At 37.9% G+C, this 11,506-nt stretch overlaps 1 non-coding gene across 1 annotated transcript; it reads right to left on the bottom strand.

Moving 5' to 3' along the window:
* Positions 1 to 700: 700 nt before the first annotated feature.
* On the bottom strand, positions 701 to 774 carry TRNAV-AAC (transfer RNA valine (anticodon AAC)). The gene has a single exon. It is a non-coding gene; the product is annotated as a tRNA-Val (tRNA).
* Between the last annotated feature and the right edge of the window lie 10,732 nt (positions 775 to 11,506).

Here is an 11,506-nt window from a genome sequence, read left to right as displayed (position 1 = left end):
AAGATTAGTATATACAAAATATGAGTCAAAACTATTTGGTTAAGTGACCTTCTACATCCGCCCTTGACGTTCAAAGTTTAGTCTGTTGTGGGTTTTAATTAGCATTTTATATTACCCAAGTTTTCTTGATGTTCTTGTCTGCATTATTGCATATTAATGGACAAACCTTAACTAACACAATTGAAGGAACACATATCTACATGTCTTGTCTGCTTTACGATCTATATATCTCCCGTTGATATCCAATTACGGAGAAAATAGAAAACTCAAAGTCGTCGAGCAAGAGCGGATTAAGAGTTTGAAGAAAAACAAATACTAAAGTCTCGTTCCTCAACAAAGTGTTCACTTCTTTTTCGTGAGATTTCAATTATCCCGTTACATATATCATCTTCGAGCGACAAACCATCAATAGTAATCATGGGAATTCAATATCAACTTCTCCAATTTCTGCTAATCATTCTAATACTCAACATGGGCAAACTCTCAACTTGTATAAACAGAGACTTCGTGAGAGATTATGTTCATTGCAATTCTCTTTCTTAATATGTTTCATGTTGGGAAAAGAAATTACCTCAATTTTACAAAGAATAGTGGAAAATACATTAAAGTACAAAAAGAAGTCATTTAAAAAGAAGAGGAGAGAGATGAATTTCATCTCACGGTTATCTGCCAAAAAATAGAAAGCGGAAAAAGAAAAATATGGCTTCGCCCGGACTCGAACCGGAGACCTTCAGTGTGTTAGACTGACGTGATAACCAACTACACCACGAAACCTGTTTGTTTCTTATTGTCCTTAGTTTCTAATGTACTGTGTTTACAATCTAAAATGTTATATTTATGTGTTATTTAGTAATTAGTACCCTTCATTCCAATTTAAGAAAGAAATAAAAGCCTTTGAAACTTATAATTGTAAACATATCATAGGGTTTTGTCTACACAACTTTTGAAACTAGTAACGATTTACATATGTGGCAATAAAAGCTTCTTGTGAAGGTAACATAGGAAGTGTAAAATTAATTGTGAAGATTGTTCTTCTCCACTAATTTTGCAGTAGTTGTCAAAAAGGATTAAAAAGTTGTCACACCTCCTTTTCTACCCCACAAAGATAAATATGTGTTATGGATTGTGGGTTAAAGAGTTTTTCCAATTAAAGTGATAATTTTTTGAAATAGGAATTATTTTATTTACAGAGTCGCCACTTGGAATTGATTTTTTGCCGGTATTCCAAGTCACATTTTATTTGAATCCCTATTCAAAGGAAGGTTTGACTCTTTTATTATTGGTTTGCGAAAACAAAGTCCGGGTAAGGAATTCTATTGACTGGGGAGAAGGTGTAAGGCATTCCCCGAGTCCCGTAGTTCTAGTACGGTCACTTTATTGACTAGAATTTGGCTTGAATAAATTTTGGATAAACTGTGATTTATTGGTTACCATATTTTATCTATTCTCTTTTAATTATTAAAATATAGAATTATATTTGAAACGAATCATGTGTGAATCCGTTTTATTTAGTGTGCTAAAATTATGTCACGTGTACATGTACACGGTTAATAACTTATTGAAACAATCTCATCTACAATAATCCCAAATCAATTATAAATCATAACTTATTCAACTTCTAAAAAATCAAATTAACTAACAACATATTCACGTCATTGGTCAGTAAATAATTAACATTAGTAGTTGAAGCAAAATTCCATCAACATCCAGTAAACCCCTACAAACATGCGTTTGAAAGCTTAAACAAGCAGAAAGCTATTCATTAACTGGACAAACAATCAAACAACAAAGCTTGAGGTATTTAGTGGATTAAATACACATAATGGAATTGAAATGCACCTTGGAGAATTTCTTTTCCAAAATTGATTGAAAACCTTCAGCAAGCGAAAATGCAGAGGAACCGAAGCCCGACAAAGCGCCGGCACCGGAAACGAGAACAGGACCTTGACCCGAAAACTTCTAACTCGAATGAACTTTCAGAAAACTTCACTCGATCTATTCCATTTTGGTTAGGATCTCCTGAATTTCGGGGAGGAAAAGCTGTTGGTTTCAAAGCGATTTCATGCCTGTTTTTTGTTGGATTTTAGGCTGGAATTTTGGACTGGTTTTGGGACTGTTTTCATGGTGTTTATGCACTGGTTTTTCAGCGAAAAAGGCAGCAATTTGAGTTGCTATTTTCGAATGTTTTTGGGCCCTGTTTTGGTTGGATTTCGGGGATAAAAACGATGGTATTTTGGGGCTGATTTTCAAACTATTTTTGGACGTTTTTACAGCTCGCTTTGAGGTGGTTCAAGGGCTGGTTTATGGACAGTTTTCAGCTCGTTTTTGGAGCTGAAATGGGGTGGCTTTGGAGGTCATTTTTTGGGTTTTTGACTGCCTTTTTCTTGCTTGTTCTTAGAGGAAGAAAAGGATTGAGCTCTCCCCTGTTTTGGGGCTCCTTTGGTCCATTTTTGATGAGGAAGAAAAGAGTTAGGGGTTGTGAGTGGGGGACAAAGTGTGGGGGACAAGCATGGGGGGCAAGCGTGAGGGACAAGGAAAAGTGGAGTGGGGACACGCGTGGGGGACAAAGAGTGGGGACACGCATGGGAAGATGGGAGCGAAAAATATTCAAGCACGATAAAAAATTAGGTGCTCACAGCATGCCCCTCTTTGCTTGGAAACATTAAAAGTTTTCAGGCAAAGATAAAGTGAGCCGTGTGACTAAGTTTTGACCATATCGTTATTCAAAAGAGGAAGAAAATTAAAGAAAAAGGTGCAACCGATTCCTGGTTTTGGACAACCTACATATCCCGGGTTATAAGGGAATCAGGTCGCGTGTAGTTCAAGAAAAATGATGGAGTGATGAGTTGGAGAGTCGAGTGAGGTTCCGTCGAGGCTCCTGTCCGTGGTCTTGCTATTACATCAAAATTGAAAGAAACTAAACAAGCCTTTCAACTATGAGTTACAAGATTCCTATCTATAAGTCTTTTGAAGCTTGATCTTGAATCTTGACTGGTTATTCATGCAAGATCTGATCTGAACTTTGATGCTTGCTAGCTGTAAGTGATAGTTCATTCTTCTACGGCTTCTTTTGAGCAAAACGGGAAATGTGAAGCTCGTAACTTCAGTCATGTCTTGAGTAGTCCATATCCTTTCCATCTGCTTCTGCATTTGGATTCACTTCTTTTCCTTTTCTTTTCTTTATTCTGGATTGAGACTTTTTCTTTTGTTTATCTCGAACACTGTACCTCGTGGTAAAACCTACTCAGACATCACAATAAACAAACGAACGAAATTTTTCTGCCCCAGTTTTCACTAGGAAAATTTCGTGAGTTATTGTAACAAAAATTCTAAACTACTTCTTTATTGAAAGAAATAAAAGAACATGAATGGTGTACCCTGCATTTAAGCTCAAATCAACTAGGGAATGAAGTATCCTATATTGGAGAACACAGCTAGGGATTAGTGTAACCTATACTGGTAAGGAGATCGGGGATTGGTGTACCCTATACTGAAAAGGAAATATAACCAGGGGTTGGTGCCATGTATTACTGAAAAGGAAATGTAACCAGGGGTTGGTGCCCTGTATTACTTGGGAAAAAAGAATGTTGAATCCCCTTGGTAAAAAAGTTCTACCTGGTTAAACTATGAAAAACAAATCTAGACAAAGAGTACTTCCACCTGGAACTATGAGCTGGATCCCCCTAGGCGAAAAGGTTCTACCTGGGTTAAGCTATGAAAAGCAAGCTTAGGCGAAAAGTACTTCTACCCAAAAATATGTGCTGGATCCCCCTAGGCGAAAAAGTTCTACCTAGGTTAAGCAACGAAAAACAACCTGGGCGAAAAGTACTTCTACCCGGAACTGTGAGCTGGATCCCCCTAGGCAAAAAAGTTCTACCTGGGTTAAGCTATGTAAAACAACCTGAGCGAAGAGTACTTCTACCCGCAAATATGAGCTGGATCCCCCTAGGCGAAATGGTTCTACCTGGGTTAAGCTATGTAAAACAACCTGAGCGAAGAGTACTTCTACCCGGAACTATGAGCTGGATCCCCCTAGGCGAAACTGTTCTACCTGGGTTAAGCTACGAAAGACAGCCTGGGCAAAAAGTACTTCTACCCGGAACTATGAGCTGGATCCCCCTAGGTGAAAAAGGTTCTACCTGGGTTAAGCTATGTAAAACAACCTGAGCGAAGAGTACTTCTACCCGCAAATATGAGCTGGATCCCCCTAGGCAAAATGGTTCTACCTGGGTTAAGCTATGTATAAAAACCTGAGCGAAGAGTACTTCTACCCGGAACTATGACCTGGATCCCCCTAGGCGAAACTGTTCTACCTGGGTTAAGCTACGAAAGACAGCCTGGGCAAAAAGTACTTCTACCCGGAACTATGAGCTGGATCCCCCTAGGTGAACAAGTTCTATCTAGGTTAAGCTATGTAAAATAGCCAGGGCGAAAAGTACTTCTACCCGAAAATATTAGCTGGATTCCCCTAGGCGAAAATGTTCTACCTGGGTTAAGCAACGAAAAACAGCCCAGGCGAAGAGTAATTCTACCCGGAACTTTGAGCTGGATCCCCCTAGGCGAAAAGGTTCTACATGGGTTAAACTACGAAAAACAACGTATGCGAAGAGTACTTCTACCCGAAACTATGAGCTGGATCCCCCTAGGTGAAAAGGTTCTACCTGGGTTAAGCTACAAAAAACAACTTGGGCGAAAAGTACTTCTATCCGGAACTATGAGCTGGATCCCCCTAGGCAAAAAGGTTCTACCTGGGTTAAGCTATGTAAAACAACCTGAACGAAGAGTACTTCTACCCGGAACTATGAGTTGGATCGCCCTAGGCAAATGGTTCTACCTCGGTTAAGCTACGTAAAACAACCTAAGTGAAAAGTACTTCTACCCGGAACTATGAGTTGTATCCCCCTAGGTGACAAGTTTCTACCCAAGTTAAACTACGAAAAGCAAACCTGGGCGAAGAGTACTTCTACTCGGAACTATGAGCTAGATCCCCCTAGGCGAAAAAGGTTTCACCTGGGTTAAGCTACGTAAAACAGCCTGGGCAAAAAGTACTTCTACCCGAAACTATGAGCTGGATCCCCCTAGGCAAAAAGGTTCTACCTGGGTTAAGCTACAAAAACCAATCCTGGGCGAATAGTATTTCTACCCGAAAACTATGAGCTGGATCCCCATAGGCGAAAAGGTTCTACCTAGGTTAAGCTACAAAAACCAATCCTGGGCGAATAGTACTTCTACCCGGAAATATGAGCTGGATCCCCCTAGGTGAAAAGGTTCTACCTGGGTTAAGCTACAAAAAATAACCTGAGCGAAGAGTACTTCTACCCGGAACTATGTGCTGCTAGGCAAAAAAGTTCTACCTGGGTTAAGCAACGAAAAACAACCTGGGCGAAAAGTACTTCTACCCGGAATATGAGTTGGATCCTCCTAGGCGAAAATGTTCTACCTGGGTTAAACTATGAAAGACAGCCTCGGCGAAGAGTACTTCTACTCGGAACTATGAGCTGGATCCCCCTAGGCGAAAAAGGTTCTACCTGGGTTAAGCTACGTAAAACAGCCTGAGTGAAAAGTACTTCTACCCGGAACTATGTGCTGGATCCCCCTAGGCAAAAAAGTTCTACCTGGGTTAAGCAACGTAAAACAACCTGAGCGAAGAGTACTTCTACCCGGAACCATGAGCTAGATCCCCTTAGGCAAAAAAAGTTCTACCTGGGTTAAGCTACAAAAAACATCTTGGGCGAAAAGTACTTCTACCCGGAACTGTGAGCTGGATCCCCTTAGGCCAAAAGGTTCTACCTGGGTTAAGCTACGAAAAAAAATAACCTGGGCGAAGAGTACTTCTACCCGGAACTATTAGCTGGATCCCCCTAGGCGAAATATTTCTACCTGGGTTAAGCTACGAAAATGATCTGTATAAACAATAGTGATGCATGCTGAAAATAAAAAAAAATGGAGATTTTGCGAAAACTTACCTTTGGTGACATTCGTCCTTTAGGAATCGACATTCTGCACTGCTTTGTTCCTACTGCAAACAAAGAAAAAATGTAAGTTTTAAAAAGTGGTGGTCGATTTGTGGCCTTGATGTCTTTGGCAGCTTGGCTTTGTGCCCATCTTCTTTTGATGATGATTTCAACCTGCCACTAGATGTTTCCTGAATACCACTAGCATGTCTGGCCCCAGAGAGCCTTTGACTTTTCAAACTTTTACATGACGGTTGGTCGCGTGAGACTTAACCTTTTGAACTTTGTTTTGCTTTTGTGGCATTTCACTTTCGACTTCTTTCCTCCAACACTTACAATTTCAGAGAATTGGGGAACCTTTAGCTTTTCAAACTTTGCCAAAACGGTTATCCACTTGGGACCTTTTCAACTTTATTTGCCCTTGTAGGCACTTTTAATTTGATTTCTTCCTTTCGAGAGTTTTTGATTTCAAAGCATCAGCCACAAAGTCCAGTCGGGGTTGACTTGATGCCCCTGCCGAGTCTGGGTGCCTTTTTTGCATAATAGCTTGTATCAAACGAGAGTCCAGTAAATCAGTCTTGCTATCCCTTCTTTGCCTTAGTTTCAAAATAGAGTTAGACCAAAAGGGATTCAAGGAAAAACAAACAGTAGAATGTAGAATGAATTTAGACAAGAGGTATTCTTTTCGGGGAAAGGAAAGAAGGACTTATCTGGAGTACATGCAGATTTCAATGAACATGACATACTTTTTGGACTGGATGCATGATCTGTGTAAACTGTCTGACTCTCAGAAATTCATCATAACTTTTGCCTCGAAACCGAGAAACAATGCCCAAGACTGTCAATACCAATGGCTGTGAAGATCCTCTTTTCGATCAGTAGTGCCCTTTGCGGGTTTTCACCAGCTAATCTCTCTCATTTCTCTTCTCATCATCGCCTTATAGTGCCCTTTGCGGGTTTTCACTAACAAGACTCTCTTATTTTTATTTTCTCTGCTCTGCAACGCCCTACAATGGCCGTGAGGATTTTCACCAATAAGACTCTCTTATTTTATTTCTCTCATTTGGTTGTATCAGATCCAAGTAACTGTATCCTCCAAATCTTGAACATTCTCGTTGATTGAACGGAAGGACTTGAAAGAATTTGGGTAAAAAAGATTTGGATTGAATTACAACTTTGGAACCTTTAAAGCGAAACCATCTTCGACCATCTGTAACAACTGCCCTAGTTTCATTTTCTTTTCTTTTTTTTTTTTTTTTTGGAAATGTTGATTTTTTTTATTTTGGTGTGACTGAACACCAGAGAGAGGCTGCCTACGTATCATTTCGGAATCAAGTCGAACATAGTTCAATGTAACATGAACTATATTTTTTTTTCTTTTGTCTTTTTATCTGTTTTGTTTTCTTTCTCTTTCCTTTTCCTTTTTTCTTCTTTTTTTTTTCTTTTCAATAACTCCTTCAAGTTCCAAAGAGGGTAATCAAAGAAAGGTAACCGGCTCAAAGGGTTGGCAAAAAGGGTTAATGGTGTTTGGGTAGCGAGAATGAAAGCTTTCGTCATCACAATCAAAGAGCATTAAAGGTGCGTGAAGGGTCAAACATAGTACCTTTTTGACTGCATCAATTTGGAGCCAATTTCCTTTAGCTTCTTCATGATGCGGGAGGATACATCTCAGAACGAGTTGCCCCATTTAAAATTTTTCGGCCTGCACTTTCTTGTTGTAGGCACTAGCCATTCTTTGTTGGTACAATTGCCCGTGGCAAATTGCGGACAATCATTTTTCATCCATCAGTGTCAATTATTTCAATCGGTTCTTGATCCAATCTTTATCCTCAATCCCGGCTTCAACAATGATCCGAAGAGAGGGAATCTCAACTTCGTTCCAATTTTCTATTTATTTTCTTGCAAGCCTTGTCTTCAAAATATTTTGTTTCTTGATCTATTATTTCGGGGTCTGACAACGTTTTAGGATTTGGGCATGAAGTCCGCAAGCATGTCATATCATTAAAATCTGCATTAACAGAACTAAAAAGAGAATAAAAAAAGTGACAAGATTAAGAAAAGAAACATTCTCCGACAATGAAATATTAATTTTATTTGATTTTTTTTAAAAAAAAGTTTTTAAGATAGGAGGGTTTACATCAGAAAGCAAAGCGGTGAAGTAAAAATATTCGGATTAGATCCTGAAATAATTCGGACGCAGAAAAGATAGCAAGACCGGCTACCAAGACTCCCATATGACAAAGAACTTTTCAGGTTTGGCGCCCGTTTTTAGGTTTCTCTTCTGTCTCGGCAATGGCTGCAATGGCCTTCAGTGCCAGATCAAATTCCTCATCTTCACAGATCATTCCGATTACTAGCCCATTGGTGTGAGTAGGCAGAGAATTGTTCATCATATTAGGGGCCTCTTCATCCCTAAGCACTATTTTTTTGACATTGATGAGGTCTTCCACCGCTCTCTTAAGAGTCTAACAGTCTTCTGTATCATGTCTGATTGCTCCAGAGTGGTATTCACATCTAGCATTAGCCTGGTGCGAATGAGACTCAGGGTTTGGCCGGTTCGGGGCTACTGGCCACAGTAGACCTAGCCTGACTAGCTTTTGGAACAAGATCAAGTATGATTCACCAACAGGGGTAATCCATCTCGGGAGGCTCTCTATTTTTTTCTTTTTCCTTTTTTTTTCTTTTTTTTTTCATATCTTGATTTTTTTCTCTTTTTGTTGTTTTTCGCTCTTTGTATTTCTCTGTTATTTTTTGTCACTCTTTCTCTTTTTTTTTTTTCACTCAATATTTTTTCGATTTTTTTTTACTCAATTTATTTATGGCTATGATCGAATCCGATTGGGATTGCCTACGTATCATGACGCCGCATGAATCAGATCATTACGTAGTTCAGGAATACCGGGAACAAAGTACATAAGCTAGTTTTTTTTTAACTCATATACAAATAATCACAAATTTGTTTTTTTTTGCTTTTTTTTGGAATCTTCGAAAAAAATACTTTTTAAAAAAGAAAGAAAATATTTTGAATTTTTTTTTTGTAAATTTAAATAGACAAAAAAATATTTTTTTGGATTTTGAATTTTAGGAGAAAGACTTTTTTAAAAAAAAAAAAAATATTTTTGGAATTTTGGATTTCACGTCTCAAAGAAAGACTTCAAAAGAAGGAATTAAACAAATTTTTTTTGGATGTTTTTTAAAATTGGGGTCGGAACCGATGAGGTTTGTCTACGTATCTCACATCCGGTGAGAATCAGACCCGCGTAGTTCGGTGGATCAGAAATAAAATAGATAAACTAACTCTTTTTCATGTACAATTAATCCGACAAAATTTCCTAGCAAAAAAAATATTTTTAATTTTTTTTGATTGTTTTTTATTTTTTTGGAATTGGTGAAAGAAAAACTTCTAAAGAAGAAAAAAAATATTTTTGAATTTTGAATTTATTTTTTTAAAATTTCAAAAGAAAGAAAATATTTTTTTTTTGGATTTTGGGATAAAGACTTTTTTAAAAAAAAAGGAAGAAAAAAAAATATTTTTAGATTTTTGGTCTCAAAAAAAAAAAAAGAAACTTCTAAAGAAGTAATTAAAGAAAAATATCTTTTTGGATTTTTAAAAATTAGGGGCCTGAACCGATGAAGTTTGCCTACGTATCTCACATCCGGTGAGAATCAGACCCGCGTAGTTCGGTTAAAATTGACTATGTACTTCTTCCCTTTTTTTTTAATATGAAAATTAATCTTTAAGAACCATATGCACTAAACCACATCATTTTTTCTCTCTTCGTTCAACCGATATATGCTAAAGTCGGTCGACAGGCAAGCCTCTCAAATAATACAACAAGTAGCACATAACATGACATAATGGTCTCCACAAGGTACCTGTCTTATAACAGAACTTGGCCCATGAGTCGAGCGCTGCTAAGTCAAATGCACATGATGTAAATAAAGCGTAGCCTACTAGGGATATTCATTGCTTGTGGCTTGTTCTTCTATGTTTGTAAATCCTAAAGGAGATGGTATCTAGACCTGGCTTACTCGGGCGGACAACCCGAGCCGAGGAACGTCAAGCATTACCAGTAGTAGAACAGCACTGGCTAGCTAACAGCTCTCCCGCCTAAACATGTGTGACTAAATCCTTCACCAGAAGCTGGTAGGCTAACTGGCTTTATCTCAAGACAGAAATTTTTTGATGCGGGTAAGCAAACACAACATAACTAATTATCAGAAGACTCAGTGGGATGCGAGAGAGGATACAATTTATATGTACAGTTCAACAATATCAAGACAGTAAAATGTGGACAAGTAGCACATTAGTCCCAAATAAATCACAATATATACAAAAATTAATAAAGCCAGATAAAGTCAATGTACAAGCTCGAATTCTTGAACTCCCCAGCAGAGTCGCCATAGCTGTCACACCTCCTTTTCTACCCCCACAAAGATAAATATGTGTTATGGATTGTGGGTTAAAGAGTTTTTCCAATTAAAGTGATAATTTTTTGAAATAAGGATTATTTTATTTACAGAGTCGCCACTTGGAATTGATTTTTTGCCGGTGTTCCAAGTCACCTTTTATTTGAATCCCTAGTCAAAAGAAGGTTTGACTCTTTTATTATTGATCTGCGAAAACAAAGTCCTGGTAAGGAATTCTATTGACCGGAGAGAAGGTGTAAGGCATTTCCCAAGTCCCGTAGTTCTAGCACGGTCGCTTTATTGACTAGAATTTGGCTTGAATAAATTTTGGATAAACTGTGATTTATTGGTTACCATATTTTATCTATTCTCTTTTAATTATTAAAATATGGAATTATATTTGAAACGAATCATGTGTGAATCCGTTTTATTTAATGTGCTAAAATCATGTCACGTGTACATGTACACGATTAATAACTTATTAAAATAATCTCATCTACAATAATTAATAACTTATTGAAATAATCTCATCTACAATAATCCCAAATCAATTATAAATCATAACTTATTCAACTTCTAAAAAATCAAATTAACTAACAACATATTCACGTCATTGGTCAGTAAACAATTAACATTAGTAGTTGAAGCAAAATTCCATCAACATCTAGTAAACCCCTACAAACATGCGTTTGAAAGCTTAAACAAGCAGAAAGCTATTCATTAACTGGACAAACAATCAAACAACAAAGCTTGAGGTATTTAGTGGATTAAATACACATAATGGAATTGAAATGCACCTTGGAGAATTTCTTTTCCAAAATTGATTGAAAACCTTCAGCAAGCGATGTAGAGGAACCGAAGCCCGACAAAGCGCCGGCACCGGAAACGAGAACAGGACCTTGACCCGAAAACTTCTAACTCGAATGAACTTTCAGAAAACTTCACTCGATCTATTCCATTTTGGTTAGGATCTCCTGAATTTCGGGGAGGAAAAACTGTTGGTTTCAAAGCGATTTCATGCCTGTTTTTTGTTGGATTTTAGGCTGGAATTTTGGACTGGTTTTGGGACTATTTTCATGGTGTTTATGCACTGGTTTTTCAGCGAAAAAGGCAGCAATTTGAGTTGCTATTTTCGAATGTTT

The sequence above is a fragment of the Nicotiana tomentosiformis genome, chromosome 12, assembly GCF_000390325.3.
Source record: "Nicotiana tomentosiformis chromosome 12, ASM39032v3, whole genome shotgun sequence".
NCBI lineage: Eukaryota > Viridiplantae > Streptophyta > Magnoliopsida > Solanales > Solanaceae > Nicotiana > Nicotiana tomentosiformis.
The sequence above is the reverse complement of the archived record's forward strand: the minus strand, read 5'-3'. Positions and strand labels throughout refer to the sequence as shown.